This window comes from Jaculus jaculus, chromosome 9 (genome assembly GCF_020740685.1).
Source record: "Jaculus jaculus isolate mJacJac1 chromosome 9, mJacJac1.mat.Y.cur, whole genome shotgun sequence".
NCBI classification, from domain to species: Eukaryota; Metazoa; Chordata; class Mammalia; order Rodentia; family Dipodidae; genus Jaculus; species Jaculus jaculus.
In genome coordinates, this window is record NC_059110.1 from 59,210,327 (window position 1) to 59,235,479 (window position 25,153).

Below are 25,153 nucleotides of genomic sequence, written 5' to 3' on the forward strand. Positions count from 1 at the left end.
TCATTTGTACTCTATGTTGAAAGGTTGGTCATCATTTACAAGTTACAAGGTACAGAATGAGGTATCCAATAGCAAAAGCAATACAAATTTTGAATGCCAATGTGTGGGGATGGTATATCAGGGTTTCATTACATGGTATCAGTGAAGTGAATTGTGCAACTTATCTCCAGTTGTCAGGACAGAAAATCAATGGGAGCAATGGAAGATTACTGCTACTATGGTCACCCACCAAGAAAATTATAAGCTCAGAAATCAAGATAAATTTGTTTAAAACCAAACCCTCTTTCCATAATACTTTTATAATTCTTCATCCTATCATAATGACTATCCTGATCACGTATTGTACCTGAAAGAACAAGCCCATATAATTTTTTGATATTAAAAAGGAATTTTGTCATAGTAAAAGCTGCACTAAGTACCCTTGGATTGAGGGAGCATTAAGCATGAGAAATGCTTAGAGAGATGAGAATTATAGTCACCATTCTAAGTGATGACTATTATCAGTAAAAATCTTGCTTCTTATAAGTTTGTAGTCATTCTATAGACCTAATAAACTTTTATCTGTTGAGGAAAAATTAGATATAGAATATTCATTCTCAAACTTAGCTATATTTAGTAATGTACAAGGAAAAAACTGAAATGAATTCTGAAAATATTTATCCAGGTTATACTTAGTAATTAAAAGAAATATAGACATTCCATGATTTCAGAGATTTGTAGCATAAACGTGAATACCATATAGTTTTGAGAGGTGAAGTCCTTCATAATTCAAACACAGTAAGGAGTGAAAGCATTGGTACTAAAAACAGCACAGCCATAACTAATAGTGTTGGTGGTATTAACATGCCCAGCCCAACTCTTTTTCAAGTGAATGCTTGGAAATTAAATAGGCTTTGGTTTTACACTGAGTTTGGATAGTCCATGGAAACCCACATTTCAGTTTGGAAAGAAAAAGAAGGGAAAGGAAACTAAATAAATGCCACAAAAGCTAAGAAACTAGCCTTAGGAAACATCCACAGTGTGGCTAACAAGACAGCACCTGCTGACATCAAATAAACCAGGAGTCAGCTGAGTTTTTGAGGAAAAGACTCAGTTTCTCAAACACTAAGGAATCTGAGGAGAAAGCATGTTGGAAAAGCTTATCACCCATATATAAAAATCATATTCTCTAACATATGCTTAGGGTGTACTCAAGGAAGATGATTAAAAAAAGAAGGAGAAATATATCAGTGATAAAATAATGTACATGGCAAATTAAGCAAAACAACAAGATTCAAAAGAGGCAACTGACCTAACTAGACATTTCTCAAAAGAAGAAAAACACATGGCCAGTAAGTACAGGAAAAGGGATTGAACATCACTAATCATCCATAGGATACAAAGGAAAATACAATGAGGTATCATCACACCCAGTAAAACAGGCTATTATCAAAACTAGTAAAGACACAAAATTCTAGCAAGGTTGTTGGAGAAAAGAAATCTGTACTGATTAGTTGTTGCAGTCAGTTTCACATTGCTAGTAGAAAACCCTGGAACAAAAGCAGTTTGGGGGGGGGTAATGTTTATTTTGGCTTACAGCCTCAAGGGGAAACTCCATGATTGCAGGGCCAAACAATGGCATGAGCAGAGGATGGACTTCACCTCCTGGCCAAAACAGATGGACAATAGCAACAGAAGAGCACTAGCAAGAGGAAGCTAGCTGAAAACACCAATAAGTCCGCCTCCAAAAATATACTTCCTCTAGGAGGATCCAATTCCCAAGTTTCCATAAACCAAAAATCTAAGCATACAGAACACAGATTTATGGGAGACACTTGAATCAAACCACTACATTCCACCCATGGATCCTATAAACTGTTAATCATCCATGATGTAAAACACAATGTGTTTAGTCCAACTTTAAAAGTCCCAAAATTTTTATCAATCTCAATGATGTTCAAACATTCCATCACCCAACATCTTTTAACTGAGTCTGAATACTCCTCCCAAAATGACACCATACCATAATGGCACAGAATAAACATTCATACTGCAAAAAATGGCATTAGGCATAGCAAAGAAATACTCAAACAATACAAGATTTAAACAGGGAAAACATCAAACACTGTAGCTCCAAGTCCAACAATTCTACTCAGTGACAAAGTGACCAGTCTATAGTCTGATAATTCTAACCTGTGACAAGTCTCTGGAGTTTCAATTCTGCCCCTCCAACTAGGATACTCACAGTTTTCATGCTGTGTTGGCAGCTCTCCTAGGCAGCAATCTAGTGGTCCAGGCATCTTCACTGGGTCCGCACTACAATCCACAGTTCATCCTTATGGCTCCAGAGAGTCTCCACACAGGTAACCCAACAAGCCTGCTTCACACTGCCCATGGTCATTTCCAGAATACAAAATACATACATACATACATACATACATACATACATACATACATACATACATACATACATAAATAAAACATGCTGCAAATTCAATGACCCTCTTTTTCTTGCATTTGTTACACTCCATCATAGGTTGGCTGCCAACTTGTTAATCCATGGGGGAATAAAGCAGATTTTGAAGAAGAAGACACTCCTTCAGCATTCAGGCCCCTTCAAAAGAGTCTACATTCTTCCTGTTCTCCCAATGCAAGTCTGCTGGCACAATTTCGATAGTTGTAATCTCGCCAACAATTGCAGCTGAATGGACAGAAGTTTAGGCCCAAAGATTTCATTACTGTGCCATATTCTTCTTATTACAGCAGTCCATCTTTATGCAATGCAATCTACACAAATTCTCATGACACAGACATAAAAGCAAACCTGTCACACAAACTGTTTCTATCCCAGTCCTAAGAAAGCTCATTCTCACTGTCATAAGCCAAACCTCACAGTTCTTAGTTCTTACTGCATTCAGGTCTTTTAACACTGACCAAAATGGTCCATCAAGCTGTACTCAAAGTGCTGCAATGCATCTCTTAGGCCAAGATTCCAAATCCTCCCACATTCCTCTTGAAAACCATCTCCAAAAGGTCAAAAGTCACAAAGTCAGGTTTCTAGCAGCAATGACTCAGCTCCTGGTTCCAACTCTACTGTTGCAGTCAGCTTCACACTGCTGGCAGAAAACACTGGATCAAGAGAAGCTTGTGGGACACAAGGGTTTACTTTGGCTTATAGACTCAAGGGAAGCTCCATCATGGCAGGGGAAAATGATGGCATGAGCAGAGGGTGGACATCACATCCTGGCCAACATCTGATAGACAACAGCAACAGGACAGTAGCAAGAGGAAGCTGGCTATAACACCCAAAACCCACCCCCAACAATACACTGCCTCCAAGAGGACTCAATTCCCAAATTGCCATCCACTGGGAACCTGAGTATTCAGAACACAAGTTTATGGGGCACACCTGAATCAAACCACCTACTATACAACTGAATTTAAATTAAAATAGCCATTATATAAAATAGTACAGATGATTCTCAAAAACTTAGAAATATGACTGAGGAGATGGCTCAGTCAGTAAAGTGCTTGTCTCTCAAGCATGAACCTGAGTTTGATCACAGTGCCACATAAAATTGCCAAGCATGGTAGTGGGCCTACATTTCCATCACTGAAGGTGTGGAGATGGGGAGGAGCCCTGATCAACTAGTCTGGCCTAATTGATGACCCCTTCCCCAGGCCAATGAGAGACCCTGTCTCAAAGGAAGTGAACAACATTCCTGAACATGACATCCAAAGTTATCCTTTGGCATATATATCTATTTATATCCCCCATACACATGCACCTACACATATTTTCACACCTGTGTGCATATTTACATATTCATTAAGAAAGAACATATAACTGCCATGTTGCATTACTAGCAGTGGCAATAATATTAGTGGGAATATATAGAAAGAAATTAAAATAATGAGGATATATCCACAGTAAATATTTATTGCACTAAATTTATTGCAAAAGTACAAAAAAACTAAATGACCACAAAATAATGAGCAGATATAGAAAATGGAGAATATATGCAGCTGCATAGTGTTCTACTATGTAAAATGAAACAAATCTTGTTATGTCCACACCATTAACTACCAATAGCTCCTCTGGGAAAAGTTTTTTTTTTTTTATTTTTATTTTTTCTCCAGTGGCAGAGTTAATACAGGGATGCACACTAGCTGAATGCTGAGAATAAGTGACTTCTATGAGCTCAGCCCTAAGTGGTATGTTCATGCCACCTTATTCAAAGCTCAGGAAACTTTGTAGAAGAGGGAGTAGAAAGGATGCTTACAAGCCAGAGGGGACGCTGTTGTGGAATGCTGTCTTCATAATAGCACATGGTAATTGCAACATAACCTCAAAGAAACATGGTTACATGTACAAGATTGAGCCCATAATGCTTCTATCACAGCTGTGGCAGGTGCTCATGAGGTCCCAACACTCAGTATTTAAGAAGATGAATTTAATGAATGGAGTTTTGATTTGGATATTCTTGGTAGTGTTAGAATCACAAATATTGTGAAAAGAAATAGTATATAAGAGTTCTGATAGTAAATAGTTGGCACAGTTAATTAAGTAAGGTATACATTTGTGCACTTATGTTGCCAATTTAGACAAAGTAGAGCACATACAAGTGTGTACAGCCTACTTTTGAGGGTGAGATGCTATGTAATTTAAGTAATTCTACTATATCCTCGCTACCCTACACTATATTTTATGTATATGTGTATATTCATAAGTTTTTTTTTTTATCTATGTATGTATGTTTATAGTAAACTGGTCTCAGGTTATCCAAAGGGGACTCCAGCAAAACAAAATGTTGTCATAAGTGACTGCAACATTCTAAATGCATGTCCCCTGGAGCCCTTCTGGTGGAACAAGGAATGGAAGGCTGTCCAGGGATGCTGATGAGCCCCACCCTGTATCAGCCTAGACTGTTGTCTGTGTTTGTATCTTAGTTTTTCTTTTTTTTTTAAATAGAAAAATACAAACAAAAATGTATGTGATCCTATTTAGTTTAGGCACCAGTACTTATCATTGCAACTAAGTTTGCCTTAACACACCTAGGACCTTTCCTAAAAATGCATTTCCTTTTTTTAAATTTTTTTTTTTAAATTTGTTTATTCTTATTTATTTGCGAGTAACAGAGAGAGAAAGAGGCAGAGAGAGAAAGAATAGACTCGCCAGGGCTTCCAGCCACTGCAGACGAACTCCAGATACTTGAGCCCCCTTGTGCATTTGGCTAACATGGGTCCTGGGGAATCGAGCCTCGAACCAGGGTCCTTAAGTTTCACAGGCAAGCACTTAACCGCTAAGCCATCTCTCCAGCCCTAAAAATGCATTTCTAAGAAATCAACACTGTCATTAAAAAAATATCATGACAGGAACTGGGGATATGGCTCAGTGGTTAAAGAAGATGTTCTGTAAGCCTGTTGACCTGATTTCAGATGCCAAGCACCCACATAAAGCTAGAAACAAGGTGGTGTACACATCTATAATTGCAACATGCATAAAACAATGGCAGGGGGAGTCGGGATAATACTGAAGCTCACATGCCATGTATCTGGACAACAATAGCAAAGAAATACACATTTTCAAGCCAGACAGCAGAAGAGGACCAGCACCTTAAAGTTGTCTTCTGATTTCCACACACTTGTTATGGCCTGTGTCTGTCAGAAACTTGAAGAGACATTATATAAGAAAATACACACAAACACATATACATAAAATATATGATGTTTCTTTGGTTTGCAAATGTCCCCATGTAAAGCAGAAGCAGTGATCTACTTGAGTGAACATCAAACAAGCAATGGAATTGAGATATTGAGTATAAACATGCATAACTTTAAAGAATTTTACAGGAAAGTCAGATGTGGTGGCTCATGCCAATAATCCTGGCATTTATGAGGCTGAGGCAGAAAGATCACTGTGAGTATGTAGTCATCCTCAGACAAATAATGTTTAAAGACAGTATGGGCTAGGCTGAGATCCTGACTAAAAAAAAAAAAAAAAAAAAAAAGAAAGAAGAAGGAAAGAGAGCAAAAGCAGGATTTTACTATCTAAAAATATAATTCCTTGTCTTTTTTGTTTATATAAACCTACAGCTAATGACAAAACAGATAACTTAACTTAAAAAATTAAGTTATTGTATACAAGCTTCCAAACAGTCATTTCATACTTGTTTGATCTTTTCCGCTGACTAAGATCACCCATAGTTGTGACCAAGGAGTGTGGTGAGAACTATAGTTTTTAATGCACACGATTAAAGATAATTGCAATAAAGAGACAAAGAGAAGTCTCAGAATATCCAGACTATGGCATATACACTCAACAGAGGCAGCTAATATACTTATATTAGAGGAAAAAGACAATCAAACAGAGCATAAAATGAAAGTGTATTAAGAATGGCAGACGTTCTACAGGGAAAGTGTGTGTCTGGAAAGATTTAATATACCCACTGAGAACCAAAAAAAAAAAAAAAAAAAAAGGAAAAGAAAAAAGGAAAAGAAAAAAAAAAAAAAAGAATGGCAGAGCAGGAAACATAAACAGATGTAGAAGCAATCTTGAGCCTCAATTCGTATGCCTAAAACTGTTTTAAAGTGTGTTGGCTTTTTTTTTTTTTTTTTTTTTACTTTGTATAGTATGAATCTATTGGGAATTTATGAATCTGGATTTTATTTTCTTCATAATTACTTAAGCAATGGCTACACTTCTTTTTTCCAAGTGACAGCATCCTTTTTTTTTATTATTATTAGTTAGGTAGATAGTGTATATACAGCCATGATGGTACCATCATACCCCACCATGAAATGTGTGTGTTGTATTGTGAGGGTGGCCTTAAGTTACTGGGGGGGAGGAGGTGTCTGTGCATAATAACCCAATTTGTTGCTCTAACAATCTTTCCATCCCCTCTTCCGCAAATTTCCCTGAGCCATGTTGGGTTCATTTTAGGTCTACTTCAGTGAAGGAGATATTGGGAGTCTCTGTGTCTCTGGATATCTGACTTGGTAGAAGTTGAGTGTTCTCTGTGGCTGTCTCCTTAACCCTTGTGCTGGTACCAAGTTCATTGAAAAATCATCTCTTGCTCATTACCCTATGGCTTCAGCTGGTGCCCAAGTGGGGTCGGATGAACTGATTCTCTCCTTAGGTTCTATGTCCCTCTGCAAAAGAAAAGCAAATTCGCTGACAGAGAGTGAGGTCAGTGCAAGACACATGGATACCCATTATTGTTTTAGAGGCAATTTAATAGGTGTAAGCCATCTTGTAGCCCACTATTGGTGGGAACTTGTTATTGGAGAGCAGGCTCATTTTTGGACATGGTTCTGACTTGTTTCCCTATTCCAGGTATGTCTTCTGTTCCACCGAGTGTATCTGTTAGCCAAATCAAGAGCTGTTGGTAACCCACAATGGGGTGTGTGCCACTAGTGCACTTGTGTGAGCATCACATCTGGTTGATTGCTGTTGAGTAGCTGAGACAATGAGTAGCTTAGATGGATGGATCATTTTCCCTCAGTCACTCATGTAACACATTCCGGCACTAGACAAATTAACTGTCTGGGGATTGACTCTCTGCTAGGTTCCATCCAGGTCACTGCATGTTCCATCCCAACAGCATATGGTGTCTTCAGAAGTAGGGTCTTGCCATTAACCTTTGGTGGGTCATCAAGTACTCTGCCAGAATTCTGAGTACTTTTAGGAAACATTGTAGGTCTCTCTGATCAACAGCTCATTGTAGATGTTACCCAAATGCTGATACTAGGAGTTACAGGTCAGTGCCAAGGGAGAAGAAGGAAGAAAAATATTGGTTATGTAGAAGAGAAAGAGAGGAAAGAGAGAGAGAGAAACAGGAGAATATTTAGGATAGTCTTTACCATACCCTCTCCAGGCCACTGTGAATCAGGCATTCTTTCTAATCTGATGAAGGTTTGAGTCTTTAGTATGTCTTTCAGGATGTAGGATTTTATGGTACCATTTCCATTTGGGTCCAGATTTTTGTTCCCCTCCCCTATCCTTACCCTCCACTCCCACCCCACCATCCCTATTGACCAGTACTTGAGATGCCTATTAGGTATGTCAACATCACGGGTAGATTCAGGTTAGGAACCACAGATGAGTGAGTGAGACCATGCAATGATTATCTTTCTGTGATTAGGTGAGTTCACTGAGAATTATCTGCTCCAAGATTGACCATTTTTCTTCAAATTTCATTGTGTCATTTTCCTAACTGCTGCAAAGAATTCCATCATGCAGATTTACCACATCTTAGTTATCCATTTGTCTAATGATAGACATCAGAGTTGATTCTAGCTCTTAGCTATTATAAATTGAGCAGCTATAAACATGTATGAGCAAATATCTCTGAGCAGAGGTTTGGTGATTTTAGGGTAAATGCACAGTAAATGCACTGGCTCTGTTGGTAACTCTATAGTCATCCTTTTGAGAAGTCTCCATATTTCTTTCCATAGTGGTTGTACCAGTTTGCATTCCCACCAACAGTGAATGAGAGTTCCTATTTCTCCACAACCTCACCAGCATTTGTTGTCATTCTATTTTTTAATGTTTGGTATCCTAACTGGGGTAAGGTGGAATCTCATAGTTGTTTTAATTTGCATTTCCCTGATGATTAGGGATGTTGAATATTTTCTTAAGTCTGGTGGTTGCTATTTGTATTTCTTCCTCTGAGAACTCCATGTGACCTTCTCTGCCCCATTTTGTGAGTAGGTTGTTTGACTTTTTATTGTATCTGTCTAATGTATATTCCCATTCTGTGGGAAATATATTGGCTCTGATTTATTTTATTATATTGTATGAAAAAAAAAAAAAAAAAGCTTTTCAGCTTCTGAGATCCCAATGGTTGGGTGATTGTGTAATTTTCTGAGCTACTGAAATTTTGTTCAAGAATTCTTTTTCCATTCCTATGTCATGGAAAACTCCTCATAATTTTTCTTCCAGTAGTAGCAGATTTTCTGGTCTTATATTGAAGTCTTTGATCCATTTGGATTTGATTTTGTGCATGGTGACATGTGTGAATCATTTCCTTTTCTTGCATACGGTTATCCAGTTTGTCCAGCACCATTTTTTGAAGATGTCACCTTTATCCAGTCTGCATTGTTAGGGACTTTGTCAAATATCAAATAGCTATAGTTACTTGACCCAAAGTCTGGGTCCTTGATTCTGTTCCATTGGTTTATGTTCCTGTTTTTATGCCAGTACCATGTTGTTATCATCATTATGGCTTTGTTTTATAGCTTTAGATCAGGTATGGTGATGTCTCCAGAGGTGCTTGTTTTGCTGAGGATATGCTTGGATATCCAAGTCCTTCTGATATTCCATATGAATTTTGAGAACATTTTTTCTATCTCAGTGAAGAAAGATGTTGGGATTCTTATTGGTATTGCATTAAATCTATATACTGCTTTTGGTAAGATTGCCATTTTAACAATGTTACTTCTGCATATAGAGGAGCATGGGAAGTCTTTCCATTTTCTCAAGTCCTCCACAGTTTCTTCCTTGTGTGTTTTTATGTCTTCATTGTAAAGTTAGTTCATCTCCTTGGTTAATGTAATTTTGAGGTATTTTTTGATGCCATTGAAAATTTGACAATGTCCCTTATTTCTTTCTCTACATCTTTGTCTTTTGGACATAGAAAAGCTACTGATTTTTGTGTATTGATTTAGTATCTAGCTACTTTATGGAAGGAGTTATTCCTGGGATGAAGCCTACTTGATCCAAGTTGATAATGCTCTTGTGCTATTGAATTCAGTTTGTGAGGATTATTTTCAGAATCTTTTCATGTAAGTTCATGAGGGAAATAGGCCTGTAGTTTTTTTTGTGGCATCTCTGCCTGGTTTTGGTATGATGGTGATACCAGCTTCATAAAAGGAGTTGGGGAGGTTTTCCTTTTCTCTGATTGTGTGCACAATTTGAAAAAAAAAAAAATGGTTTTAATTCTTCCATGAAGGCTTGATAGAATTCAGCTGAGAAGCCACCTGGTCCTGGGCTTTTTTTTTTTTTTTTTTTTTTTTGGTTTTTCGAAGTAGGGTCTCACTCTGGTCCAGGCTGACCTCGAATTAACTCTGTCATCTCAGGGTGGCCTTGAACTCATGGCAATCCTCCTACCTCTGCCTCCCGAGTGCTGGGATTAAAGGTGTGTGCCACCACGCCCAGCTTTAGGGAGGTTTTTGATTACCCTTTCAATCTCAGTGTTTGTGATAGGTTTGTTTAGGAAATTTGTCTGCTCTGTGTTTAGCTTTGGTAGGTGGTATTATCCATTTCATCAATATTATTCAATTTTGTGGAATAGAGGTTTTTTTTAAAATTTTTATTTATTTATTTATTTATTTGAGAGCGACAGACACAGAGAGAAAGACAGATAGAGGGAGAGAGAGAGAATGGGCACGCCAGGGCTTCCAGCCTCTGCAAACGAACTCCAGACGCGTGCGCCCCCTTGTGCATCTGGCTAATGTGGGACCTGGGGAACCGAGCCTCGAACCGGGGTCCTTAGGCTTCACAGGCAAGCGCTTAACTGCTAAGCCATCTCTCCAGCCCAGAATAGAGGTTTTTGAAGTAAGTGCTGATGACTCTTCCAATTTCACTTATGTTTATTGTGAGCTCTCATTTTTCATTTCTAATTTAGTCAATTGGAAGTATTTATTTATTTTATTTTATTTTTTTTGCTTGATAAAATTGGCCAGGGGTTTATTAATCTTGTTCATTTTTTCAAAGAACCAACTCTTTGTTTCATCAATTTTCTTAATTGTTTTCTTAGTTTCCAATTCATTAATTTTTGCTCTGGTCTTAATTAATTATTTCTTGACATTTTGAAATTTTTGGGTTGGATTCTTCTTGCTTTTTCAGTGCCTTTAGGTGGATGGTTAGATTTTATAATTGGGATTTCTATGTCTTCAGTATGAAGGCATTTAGCACAATGAATATTCCCCTGAGGAACAACATTGTGCCACATAACATTTAGTTTGTTGTTTTCTCATTGTCATTCATTTCTAAAATTTTGCAATTTCATTTTTTATTTAGTCCATTAACCACTTACTAAGAGTGTGTTGTTCAGTTTCTAGGAGTTGTTTGGGTTCCTGGCACATCTTTTGTTGTTGATTTCTAACAATACAACATTGTGATCTGGTATCAACTAGGAAATTATGTCTATCCCCCTAAATATATGGAGGCAGGCTTTATGACCCAATATACGACCTGTTTAAGAAAAGGTTCCATGAGCTTCTAAGAAGAATGTGTAATCTGTGGAATGTGGATTTGGGGTAGAATGTTCTATAGATGTCTGTTAGATCTACTTGATCTATGGTGTTGTTGAGCTCTCTTACTTCCCTGTTAATTTTCTGTTTGGATGGTCTATTTATTGTTGATAGTGGAGTATTAAAGTCCCCAACTATGATGGTGTTGGTGTTTATTTCTGTTTTTTTTTTTTCCCCAAGTAGGTTTTGTTTTATGAATTGTGCTGCACCTTTGTTTTATGATAAAAATTGATTATTATGATATCCTCTTTTTTCATCATTCCCTTGATAAGTGAGAAGTGGCCTTCTTTGTCTTTTTTTTAATTGCTTTTGGTTTGAAGTCTATTTTATCGGATAATAGTATAGCTATACCTGCTTGCTTCTTATTTCCATTTGCTTGGAATATCATTTCCCACCCTTTCACCTTGAAGAGGTGTCTGTCTTTAGTTGTCAGGTGGGTTTCTTAAAGACAACAGATTGAGGGGTCTAATTGTCTGATCCACCCTGTTAGCTTTTTTCTCTTGATGGGTGAGTTAAGGCCATTAATATTTAGGGTAGTAACTGTGAGGTTTGATTTTATACCTGCCATATTGTGGTGGTTTATATGCTTTGGTGTTTTCTTAGTCTTTGTACTTTTTGAGACTTCTTAATGTTTGGTTACTGTGATCTGCGTCTCATAGGCACTTGAGGTTGGTTATTTGACTCTTCTGTTTGGAGCATTCCCTGAAGTACTCTCTGTACATTTGGCTTTGTGTTCATATAGTTGTTAAGATGAGTTTTATCATGGAAAGATTTTCTTTCACCGTCTATTATGAGGAATACTTTTGCTGGGTAGAGTAGATTGGATTAGAAGCCAAAAGTTATTAGAGTTTGCAGCGTTCCATTCCAGACCTTTCTGGCTTTTAAAAGGGTTTCCATTGAGAAGTCCGAAGTAATTCTGATGGGTTTTCCATTATATGCAATATGTTGTCTCTTCCTAACTGCCTTTAGGACTTTCTCTTTGAGATTGACTTTTAAAGTCTTAATGATAATATGTGTAGGAAAATTTCTGCTTTATTCCTGTATGTTTGGAGTTCTGTTAGCTTCTTGTAAATTGATGGTACTTTCTTTTGATAATTTTGTTGAACAAATTTTCCATGCCTTTGGTCTGAGTTTCTTCTGCTTCTGGTTTTCCCATGATATGAATTTTAAGATATTTAAGGTTATTCCATATTTCCCTCATTTTTTGTTTACATGATTTTTTTGAATTTATTGAACCTTTTGGACTTACTGTTTCTTCTGTTTTTGTCTTCCAGATTTTAGTTACTAACCTCCACATGGCTGATTCTATTCTTATGAGCTTCTATTGAGTTTTGACCTTGTTCAATTTGGTGTATATTTTCTACTGCTTTGTTATGTATAAAATCCAACTTTCTGTTAAATTCCCTTTTCATGTCATTTCTGATTTTCTTAATATATCTTGGAGCTTTTCCTTGTGTGTGTGTGTGTGTATATATATATATATATATATATATATATATATATATATATATATATATATAATGTCTTCATTGAGCTTAGCCAGGTGGTTATTGAGGACCTATTATTATTATTTTTTTTCCTTCAGATCATTTAACTGTCTTGGAAGCCCTTCCTGGTTCTTTTCTAGTGTGTCTAATCTAGTGAGCATATCAGTCATACAATTATTGGTCCTTGTTGAGTTTCTGCAAGTTCTGCTATTTTTTTTGACCATGGTTGCATAGTTTGTTTCTTCATTTTGGGATTCTCATCCTATTGTTTCTTCAATGTTTTGATTAGAGACATCCATTGTGGGACTGGGTAATCTAGCTGAATTTACTTTCATGTGATTTTTCACGCTATTCCTGTGGTCTGCCTATCACAATGCTTCAGAAAGCCTAGGGTGTGGGATGCTAGCTTGTTCTCCAGGGGTGGGGGAGTTGCTGATAAGTGGGATGGTGATCCATCCTGAAATTCAGAAAGGCTAGGGTGGAAACACTAGCCTGGTCCCTGTTTGTGGGGGCAGGTGGGAGGGTGCAGTGGGATGGCAATTGCATGCTGGGATAGGATGGGCTGAGAGTGAATGGGGACTGGGCTGGCGATTGCCTGTGGACATCAGCAAGTTTGGGCAGTAACAATGACTGGGCCACCCAATCTCGTACCAGAGTCACAGGCTAGGCAGGAACGGAGGATGGCATGCACAAGGGGGATAGCAAGGCTGGGAGGGGACCAGCGATTGTATGTGCAGCGGAAATGGCAATCGCGTGGGAGGACAGCAAGGCTGGGTAGACAGGTGATCTCAGGGGCAGTGGTCAGCAAGGCTGGGCGGGAATGACAGGACTCCGATTGAGCCTGTAGAGCTCTGCCCGGTGGCTGGAGAGCCTAGGGCTGAGGACCTAGCTTGCTAGCTTGTGTTCACTTGGCCTGCAGTTAGTGCAGGAGGGACCTCCTGCTAGGACTGCAGTTAGGATGGTTGCTTGAGGGGATTGGGTGACTGGTGGGCTACCAGAGAGTGTGAGAATCAATGGATTCCCTATTTTGCTCCTCCACACCCTCCCAACTGGAAGCCTACTAGAATCAGCAAACCCCTAAACAAAAACTACCCCCCCCACCCCGTGAATCTTAAGGGTCTTGCCTTCCCTTCCCTAAGAGGTGAGGAGAGGTTAGGCAGACTCCATCTTGACTGGAAGTACATCCTAATTTTTCCATCTATGTACACACATGTGTGATTATGTATGCGTACTTACTGGAATCTTTATATTTAACTTGAATTTTAGATTATTTGGTTCTGTTCTGAGAATAATGTTTTACAAATGGTTGCAATCTACTTTGATTAAGTGGCATCCCATATTTTTATTTAAATAACAAAATATTTTATCAAAAGTAGTACTAATATGGTCAGAATAATGCTAGAGGATTCAAAGATATTAATTGAAGTCATGAATAGTAAGTCTCTACCTAAGGCTAAGGAGGCCAAAGGAATTGTCAAGGTGGTGGTTTAATATCAAGGGGCTGAGACTCTTGGGAAGTGATTAGATCAGATAATCAGGGATAATGCAGAATAAGAGATAGAAGAGAGGATGCAAAGCATGGCCAGGAGTTGAATGATAAAGAATAGAAAGAATACTATCATTGGTTATTTTGGTGCGAGCTGCATGTAAGATGATTTTTTAAATTTTATAAATGTTATTCATTCTGCACTCACATATATTTATTACATCATATGACGTTCCAACTTCTTTGATTCCACTCTCTCTCTCTGTGTAATCTTGCAGTCTTTCAGTAAAGCAAACCATTTCTAGGAAAGAAATGAAAAAATAAACATAGCATTACATTTAATGAAGTTAGAAGTTAAGTCCAGCAAAATTATTTAAAATTAAGACCTATAGTAACCTATATACATATATGTATATTCCTATTCATGTATTTAAATGGACTTTCATATTACAACATGTCATACTTGATACTGTTACTAGGCTATAAAATACTTTTTATAACATGATCCTAATCACAATACTTGGTTCTGGAAAAATACAGTAATATAACAAGCTTCTTTGTCTATTTGACTTGAGAAAGATTTTTACAAAGAATCAGAGGTTGTATCTAATACATTATTTTTGTCTAATAAATATGTTTATCATTTTATAATATACATTACCCTGTCATACATCCATGGTATGTTTCCCTTTTTCTAATCTGAAATGTCATTAATCTTTATATTCTCATTTGCCACACACCAAACTTGAAGTCCCTGTTTTGTTGTCCTTCCCTTACCTACCTTGCCTCCTAAAGACCTTTATAAAATGAATTTCTGTATCACCTACTTTCCCATAAACTTTGATAATCATAATTATGAGATTCTAAACATAATTGAAAATTAACTTTTCTTCTCTTTGTGATTTAAAGGCAGGATCACTGCTTTATCAGTCTCTCTCTCTCTGTTTCTTTAAGCACTCACCCTGTACATAGAATAAAGATTTAAGTATAGTGCTCAGTTAAACATTCTTCTGTACTGTAGACATTTAGTATTGATTAAATATGACACCTGCCATTTAGAGTCCCTCCATCACCTAGTAAGTGGAACCTTTCCACATATTTGCTAACAAGATATTCCAGTGCGCTCTCTCTCTCTCTCTCTCTCTCTCTCTCTCTCTGTCTCTCTCTCTCTCTGTATATATATATATATATATATATATATATATATATATATATATGTATGTATATGTATATGTTTTTCGAGGTAGGGTCTTGCTCTAGCCCAGGCTGACCTGGAGTTCACTACATAGTCTCAGGGTGGCCTCAAATTCATGGTAATCCTCCTACCTCTGACTCCCAAGTACTGGGATTAAAGGCATGTGCCACCATGCCTGGTTTATCTAGTACCATCTTAATCTAGGCACATAGTGCTCAGGGAAGAGAACACAAGGATAAATAACTATTAAGTTAGTAGAGTTATCAGTGCTCAGATAGCAGATAAAATAAGACAGAAATTTCCTCATTCTACATGCTAAAGGAAATCATTATAATGCAATTCTAAAAGTAATAAAATGTAAGTATAGTAAAGCTGAAATAGTAAAACATCATCCTTTTAGTTGATAATTGTAAAGTTTACACACCAACAGTTATAAAACTATTTCTAATTAGAACACTTTTTAGCTTGCTTCAAGAATGCCATTCTCTCACATTTTCCTCCCTCTCCTAAGTAATTCTATCTTTCAGAGTACCTGTGACATTTATTCTTGTTGTAGTACATTATGCTTCATAGTCCCAGTGGACTCATTCCATTCTACACATATTTCTGGTTTTCAGCTTTAAATATCATGTGTTTACATATGAATATCAGATTTAATCAGTCTTCATGTTAAGCACTATGCTGTAAGTCATCTGTCTTCCTGATACACTCATTGAACACCGGCAAGAAACTCCAAGTTAGAATATCCAGCAAGTTAAAGATAGGATGTCCCTCACTGCTTCCTTCTTCCCATTATTTCTTCACAGGCAAGTGTAAGTTGTCCTTCCATTTTCTAGTTCAAATATACTTGGAGTCACCATAATTTGTGCCAGATAAAATATTTTAGAAGGAAATCCAATGTCTTGGGGAAGGAAAGTAATAGAAATCTAGGATAGGAAATAATGAGATAGAAACAACAACAACAAAAAACATCAAATCAACTAAACATAGATGGTTATTTGAAAATTTTTAACAATATTGAAAACTCCTTAGTGAAATTAAAAATTAACAAAAATATATTGAAGACACAAATTATCAAAATGAGACACAAAAAGAGTCTTATTACTACAGACTGCAATGAAATACAGAAGACCATTATCAAATACTTTGAAGACTTGTATTTCAAAAACCTAGAGAACATAGAAGAAATAGACAAATTTTGAAATTTTGAAATGAATATGATCAAAATTAAACTAAAAGATACAAAAACTTAAACAGACCCATTAGCAACAATGGGATTAAAGCCATAATTAAAAGTCAGAAGAAAAGAAGAAATGTCCTATAGAAGTTGGCCACTGGAGGATTGCCCATAAATCCTATAAATGACCTCTATCTGACTATGCACCACTCTGATTTAAATCAGTCGGTCAAAAAGTAAAATAAAATAAGGCCGGGAAGTAGGATGGTGACCTAATTGACAAAAGGGTGTTAATGGGAAGGGAAAGTGGAAGAGAGAATGTAAGTAGCAAGGATAAAATGAAATCTGTACATGTCATGAGAGGGAAAAAAGTTTCACCACTGGGCTGGAGAGATGGCTTAGCGGTTAAGCACTTGCCTGTGAAGGCTAAGGACCCCGGTTCGAGGCTCAGTTTCCCAGGTCCCACATTAGCCAGATGCACAAGGGGGCACACACATCTGGAGTTCGTTTGCAGAGGCTGGAAGCCCTGGAGCGCCCATTCCCTCTCTCTCCCTCTATCTGTCTTTTTCTGTGTCTGTCGCTCTCAAATAAATAAATAACTTTAAAAAATATTAAAAAAAAAGTTTCACCACAATGAAAATCCCAGGGAAAGATAGATTCACAGGTGAACTATATTAAACTTTTAAGGTAGATTGAATAGCTATATTTCTCAAGTTGTTCAACATAATAGAAAGAAAAGAAACATGATGCAAGTATCACCTACCAAAACCAGAAATAGGTAAAAAGATGGAAAATTACAGACCAGATATCTGATAAATGTACACAAAGATTTTTCTCAACAAAGTACTTTTGAATAAAATTGAAAGGTCATGAACAAGTGACTTCAACCCAGAGATGCAAGGTTGATTCAACATATGCAAATGAATAAATATAATATAAAAATATAAAAAAGCATGGGGTGAGACCCTACCTAGAAAAACAAAACATAACATAACAAAACAAAAAGCATGGGGAGAGAAATCAGACAATCATCTTGATAGACACAGAAAAGGCATTTGACAAGGTTGAATACGCCTTCATTGAAAAAGTCATTATAAAATGAGGGATTGATGGACCATACCACAAAATGATAAAAGCCATTCAAATGTCTATCCAACATTAAACTAAACTGAATGGAATCCATCCTCTAACATATGCAGTGAAACATAGATGCTCAATCTCACTGTCTTAATCAAGATTTTGCTCAAAGTCTTAACTAGAGCAGTAACTCAAGAGAAAAACAAAGCAGTTAAAAATAGGCAAGAAGAAACTCAAAATATCTGTATTTGAAAATATCACAAGTTTATAATTAAGATATCATATGAAATTGACCATAAGATGCTTATGTTTATTAGCTATTTTTAGTAAAGTTTCAGGACATAAAGTCAACATCAGCATCCTTTATATATAACATGAATAAACTTGAAGAAAGAGAAATTAGGAAAAATACCCCAAACATAGGAGCTTTAAAAAAAGATACCCAGTAATCATCCTAGCCATGGAAGTTAATACCTGTGAAGTATGGCTTTAAGACATTAGATAAATGAACCAAAAGTTACTGGATAATGGAAATTACTTGCTGGCTCCTATATTGATGGCACTAATACTGTGAAAATGTTATATTGCCAGAAGTCATATGTAGATGCAATGAAATTCCCATCAAACTTCCAATGACATTTCATGCAGAACTAGAAAATAGACAAAATATTGCCTGGATAAATGTGCAAACACCAATAGCCAAAGTAACCCTCAGGAGTATCCACACAGCTAGAGGCATCCAAATTCTTGGCATCAAAATATACTATAGATCTATAGTGATGAAGACTACCTGTTACTATTTAAAAAAGCAAATGTGAAGAATAATGGAACAGAAAAGAGGTTCTAGAACTAAAACTACACAGATATGTCCACTTAATTTTCAAAAAGTATGTAAAAGCATCAGTGGATAAAAGGTAGCCTATTCACCAATCAGTGCTGGTAAAATTGGATATGCACCTTCTGTAGAATGAAATGAGATTCATATTTTTCACCCTGTAAAAAAAAAGTGGTTCAAAAACTTGAATTTTAAGCCTGAAAATGCTGCATCTGCTAGTAGAATACACTTCCAGATTTCAATGCAGTCAAGGATGTCTTAGAAGGACACAGAACACAGGAAGTAGATCAAAGAATTAACAATGGGACTCCATGAATTTACAAAGGATTATATGCCAAATAGAAATATCAGCAAAGTCATCACAATTAAACACACACCCACAATACCAACAAATGGGCTAATGAAATAAACAGAGTTCTCAAAAGAAGGAACACAAAAGTCAAATAAGTATTTTAAGTGTTCAACACCCTAGCCATCAGAGAAATGCAAATTAAAATCAATTAGAGATATTACCTCAACCCTGTCAGGATGGCTACATCAAGAAATCTTTCAACCAATGAAACAGTAGGGGAAAGAAGATCCCTTATTTCCTGGAGGTGGAAGTACAAACCTTTATGGCCATTAGAAAATTAGTAGAGAGGTTTCTCAAAAATTAAAAAAAAAACACTATCATATGACCCAGCTATATCATTTTTTGGCCATGTAAACAAAGAACTTGGTATCTTACCATAGAGATACTTAGACATTCATGTTTATTGTTGCTCTATTCATGACAATTAGGAAATAGATTGAGCCTACATGCATACCAACAAATGAATAGTGAAATGTGCTTAATATACAGGATGGAATTTTGCTCAGTTTTAAAGATCTTGAGAGGATTACAGTAAGTGAGGTACTCTAACTTCAGAAAGACAAAATCTGCATTTCTGTCATGTTGATAAACGTGAGGTACAAGGTTGTGTTCTTTTGTAGGTACTTAGTTAGAAAACTTGATCCAAGTCACCATATTATTATATGCTCAGGATCCCATATGTTTCCCTCTTAACATCAGGAAGAAAAGAGTCTTTTCCACTAACCAGAGAAACAAAGACATCTGGTCCTAGGTAGATCCTGTCAATCATTTATTTGGCCAAGAGATCACCCATTAACTAGACATGCTAAAGACATGGGAGGAAAAGTTAGCCCATAAAGAGATAATGCACTAGACCTCCAAAGATCCTCCCTCAACACTGCAGCTGCTCCAGACCTTCCCTTTGGAGTGCACTTACTTCTTTGAGTCCTAACTCAAATCACTTTCCATTTTTTTTCTGGTGTTTTATGTTTTGGCCTCCCCTCCCCCATCTCTTTTTCTTTACTAGACAGTGGCAGAAATCCTAAGAATGCTTGCCCTGAAATTTTGGGGTTTTCCAATTTATATTCTAAACTCCAAGCCCCTGATCCAGAAAATCTCTCTGTCTTTCTTTTGGGGACCCTCCCACTCTCTCAGGAATCCTCTGTACTTCCCTTAATAAAGTCTACATTTGTCCCCCCTACCTGATTGTTTGCATTCCTTCATTTTTCTTTGGCATCCAACATGACCTGGAGAGGTAGCCATGGGTTCATCCCACCTGGGCTGAAAAGGGCCTCATGCTTTCAAAATGAGTAAAAATATACTGAACCAAGACTGTAATGCATCTGTGTAGGTAGATGAATGGGTGTAAATTTGGGTTTAGAACAAAGCTAGAAAATACACCAAGAGATAGTAAAAAGATATGCTGAGAAAATTAAGTGAGGGAGGGCAAAAATACACATGACATAAAGGGTAAAAGGAGACAAGGCATATCAGGAGGAGATGGGAAGGGGAGAATCAACAAAATATTTTTTTTTTCAGAAATTCCATCATGATGTATAATACTTTGTGTACTAATTAAATTAAATAAAAATTAAAGTATGCTAGTATAAAAATCATTAATATTGGACTGAGGAGATGCCTTCGTAGTTAAAAACACGTACAAACTCTGCTGGTGCAGGTTCAGTTTTTCAGTACACATGTAAAGCTATATGCAGGAAGCGATGCATGCATATGGTATGTTTGGTGTGGCAAGAACTACAAGTGCACCTATTCTCTCTCTCCCTTCTCTCTCTCTCTCTCTCTCATATACACACATAAATGGCAACAAAAAATAAAACACATTGTCAATATTAAAAGAAATAGCATGTTAGATATCAATATGTCACATATTCTAAATATTTCTATAAACTATAGAAACTATAATATGTCTGTTCTAAAAACAACAGTGAGGGTTCCTTCCAGTGACTCCTTCTCATTCTCATGAAAACCACCATAACAAAAAGATACTGAAATCGTACATAATCTCCCAGGTTACTTGATCTCTCCCATGGCTTCTCAGTTTACTACTTAAGGCTTCATGGCTTTACAATTTCTTTCTAAGCCATGTAATTCCCTTGCTTACATTCATTGTGTCTACAGTTTCCACCATTTTCCCTATGGGTACTATTTAAAAGGAGAACATTCTGGTGTTGTTTATCACTATTGAGAATTTAATTCTTTTTCAAAGCACTGATTTTCATCTTTGACCAACTTTTTCCCATGTAGAGTTAACATTGTTCTTTTTTCATTATCCAAGAAAGCTCCCTGAGAATAAGGATTGTCCTTAGTTTTATTCAGTTATGTGCTTAATATCTGAAATTATCCCTTATATATGGCTGGGATGTACCTTTATTTGGTTGATCAGAAAAAATGACACTAAACCTATATATTGCTTTTGGTAGAATTGCCATTTTGACAATATTAATTACACCTTCAATCCTACTGAGGAATCTCTCCAATGGAATAGGAGCAGGGATGAGGGAAAAGAGGGTACCAACACATGGTATATCCATATGAAACATCTTGTTAATAATAGCAATAATAATAAACATAAAATATATAACAAGTATTGATTAAATATTTTTTATTTAAAAAATGAAGTCATTAAATTGCTAAATAATTTACCAATGTAATTACACCAAAACTTTAATGTTCTTATAGTTTCATCAATTCCTAACATTGGAGAAAACCTGTTCTTCTTACTTTTACTAACATCTCTATATAAATTTAGCCTATCCATTATAGAAATAAAAGAAATTCACTGGTTTAGTTTATGAAATCAAGGCCAAGGCATTGATTAAATGACTTGGCCCTAAGTAGGGACATATGAACTGATTACACTCACCAGCCCATGACGCTGAGAAGGCCATCCAGGGTCCAGGTGAGCACTCTTGCCACTGCCCTTTCCGTACCACTGGTACTACCCCAGCCTAGACTGGGGAACCTATTATTCCCTGACTAGGGATACCAGGGATGATTGCACTCCCAAGCCCCAGGCAATGAGTAGGCTGCACATGGTGAGCACTTCTCTCCTCAGATTCAGTTCCACAGGAACAACTGGGTCCATGCATGATAGGATTAGTAGTCACACCAATCTAGCAATAACCTCACTCCCGAGCTTGCACACCTGCAATGCCCTGAGAAGTGACTACTAGAGCTTCTTGCACTCTAAAGCCCAGACCTGAGAAGAATCTGCAAGAACAAGGAGAAGTCTATTCAACTCCCAGTGTGCCCAGCCAGACCTGTAGGTGAAATACCATCCCACATCAACCCTGATCAAGGTTGACCAAGACACTCAACACAGGCTCCACAAAGCCCATATTTCTACATTTTCAGCAATCATAATAAAAATAATAGTATAGACTACCTCCAGATGAGCCAATTCCAGTGCAAAACAAATAATACAAGGAAACAGGCACGACATCCCCACTAAGAGTGCCTAGGCCCATAGTGGAAGCCTTCAATAAAAACTATTTACAGAAAGCTCTAAATATATAATTCCAAAACACAGTTATAATAATAATTTTTTTTAAAATAATGAGTCCATGGACAAATGGCTGGTTAAAATAGAAGAGAATCAACAACAACAAAAAGAACTTAACGGGCAATTGAATGTACTCAATGAAGACATGATCAAATGCATGTAATAATTTCAGAGAAAATAACAAAGTCAAACCAAGGAATGAAAATGGAAATCAATGAAGTTATGGAGATGATGAAGAAAAACCTAATGGAAATCAAAAGTAACACATTTCATATAAAAGGCTCCCAAGAAAGCCTTGCCAACAGAATAGAGCATATTATAACCATAAACATATATGCACTGAACACAGGCATACTAAATTACATAAAGGAAAATTAGATGGATACTTCAAAAAAAGAAATTAATAAACATAATGTTTTTTTTAAAAAGACTTAAAGATGGTAATCACGTGACCATTTTCATAGAAGCAGAAACAGCTATCAACAATATACAACACCCTTTCATGTTTAAACCCTTAGGCTAGGAACAGAGGTATAATATCTCAACATTATAAGGAATTTATAAAAATGATCTAAAGCCCATATCATACTCAATGGAAGAAAAAAAATGAAGTATTACATCTAAGGTCAGCAACAGACAGGGGTGTCAATTCTCCCCACTGCTATTTAACATAGGGCTTGAAGACTTAGTTCAAGCAATAAGAAAAGAGAAAAATCTAAAAGAAATACAAACTGGAAAGAAATAAATAAAACTAATATTACTTATAGATGATATGATTTTGTACATAAGTGACTCAAAAACCTTCACCAAAAGAAAATCTCCTAGGGGTTATAAATTATTTCAGCAATTTGACAGTATATGAAATCAACATACAAAAAATAGTTTTTACTTGCACTAATAACAAACTTACAGAAAAACAAATCAGGGAAGCAGTCCTATTACAATAGCCCTAAATATTAAATATCTTGTAATATCCTGAACCAAGGAAATGGGAGGCCTCTATAGTAAGAACTGCAAAACACTGAAGGAAGATATTCAGGAAGTCAGGGTAAAATGGAAAACCTTCCACGCATGTAACTAGAATAAATTCATGGAAATAGCTATCCTTAGAACCAATATAAACATTCAATGCAATTCCACTTAAAATTATGGCACCATTCTTCACAGAAATAGAAATAAAAATGATCTCAGAATTTCACATGGCAGCACAAAAGGCCTTGGAATGTAAAATATCCTTAGCAGAAAGAATACCACTCGTGACTATGAGATATACTACAAAGCTATAATGCTTGAGGACCCACCATAGGTTAGTGGTAAGAAACTACTGCTTAAGACACCATACACTGTTAGTAGCATGTAGCATGGAGCAACATGGCTGAAAGCTGGAAGACAGTCAGTCCCCAGATAGTGTTTCTAGTGCTGGAAGGAGCTACATGAGCCACTGGGGACAAAGACTAATATCTGTCCAAGCAATGTATGGTCTAACTTAGTTAGCAGCAAACAACCTGACATGATGCTCATACAAATGCAATAGTGGTGCATAGCCATGGTGGGAAACCAACTGCTCTCAATTTGGCTAATGGATCTGCTTAGTGGAATGAAACCCATAACTGGAGCTGGGAACCTGCTCTTCAGTAAAATATCTCTAAAAAACAATGGTTAACACATCTACTTGGTGCTAACTTTACTCTCTGTTGGAAAATCTGCTTCTCTTTTTCAGATAGACACAGATCCTAAGGAGAGAACCACCCCATCATACCTCATAAGGGCCCCAGCTGAAACTACGAATAATTGGGAGACATGCAAGAATGCTACTTTCTTGGCGAACCAGGAGCCAGCACAACAGTGAAGGAGATAGACACAGAGAACAATTAACTCCTACCAAACCAGATATCCAGACACACAGGAGCACCCAAGATCTCAACATGGAAGCAGACCTAATATGAACCCAACATGGCTCAGGGAAATTGTGGAAGAGGGGGCGGGAAGAATGTCAGAGCCACATGATGGCTCATGACACACATTTCCTCCTACCTGAAACTAAAGGCTAACCCCACAATGCATGATCCATATACCCCAACAAGGAGGGTCCCGGTGGAGAGAGGAGGACAGGGAGGAGGTAACAATGGTACCAACTTGAATGTATTCACTGAGTACAAAATTTAAAAAAAAAAATCAAAAGAGTATAGAAAAGAATGAAAGATAAAATAGATAAATATTAGGAAACAGAAAAAAAAAATAGCGTGGACTAGGCATGGTGGTACACACCTTAAATCCCAGCACTTAGAAGGAACAGATAGGTGGATTGTTGTAAGTCTGAGGTCACCATGAGACAACATAGTGAATTTCAGATCAACCTGGGCTAGAGTAAGACCCTACCTCTGGAAAAGCAAGCAAACAAACAACAAGAAAAAAAAAAAAAACCCATGGTACTGACACAAAACAGATATATATATATATATATATATATATATATATATATATATATATATATATATATATATCTGCAGAATAGAATCAAAGATCCAAGTTTAAGTTGTCATAACTATAAACACCTGATCTTTGACAAAGAAGTCAAAAACATACATGGGAGAAAAGGTAGCATATTCAGCCAATGGTGTTGGAGAAACTAGATAAGCACAAATGAAAAAATGAATGTAGACTATCCTAACACCCTGAGCAAAATCAATGCCAAATGTAACAAGACCCTCAATACTGAAACTACTACACATTTTGGTAGCACATATACTAAAATAGGGCAGGGCAGGTGTGGTGGCACTCAACTTTAATTCCAGCATCTGGGAGGC

At 36.8% G+C, this 25,153-nt stretch overlaps 1 protein-coding gene across 4 annotated transcripts in view; it reads right to left on the minus strand.

Moving 5' to 3' along the window:
* The window catches only part of Lrrc4c (leucine rich repeat containing 4C), a 1,536,732-nt gene that overhangs the window by 908,655 nt on the left and 602,924 nt on the right, over positions 1-25,153 (minus strand). For all 4 annotated transcript variants that reach the window (XM_045159294.1, XM_045159290.1, XM_045159292.1 and 1 more), the window contains exon 2: positions 14,417-14,509. The gene's annotated coding sequence lies outside the window, so the exon portion shown is untranslated. The remainder of the gene's footprint in view (positions 1-14,416; positions 14,510-25,153) is intronic.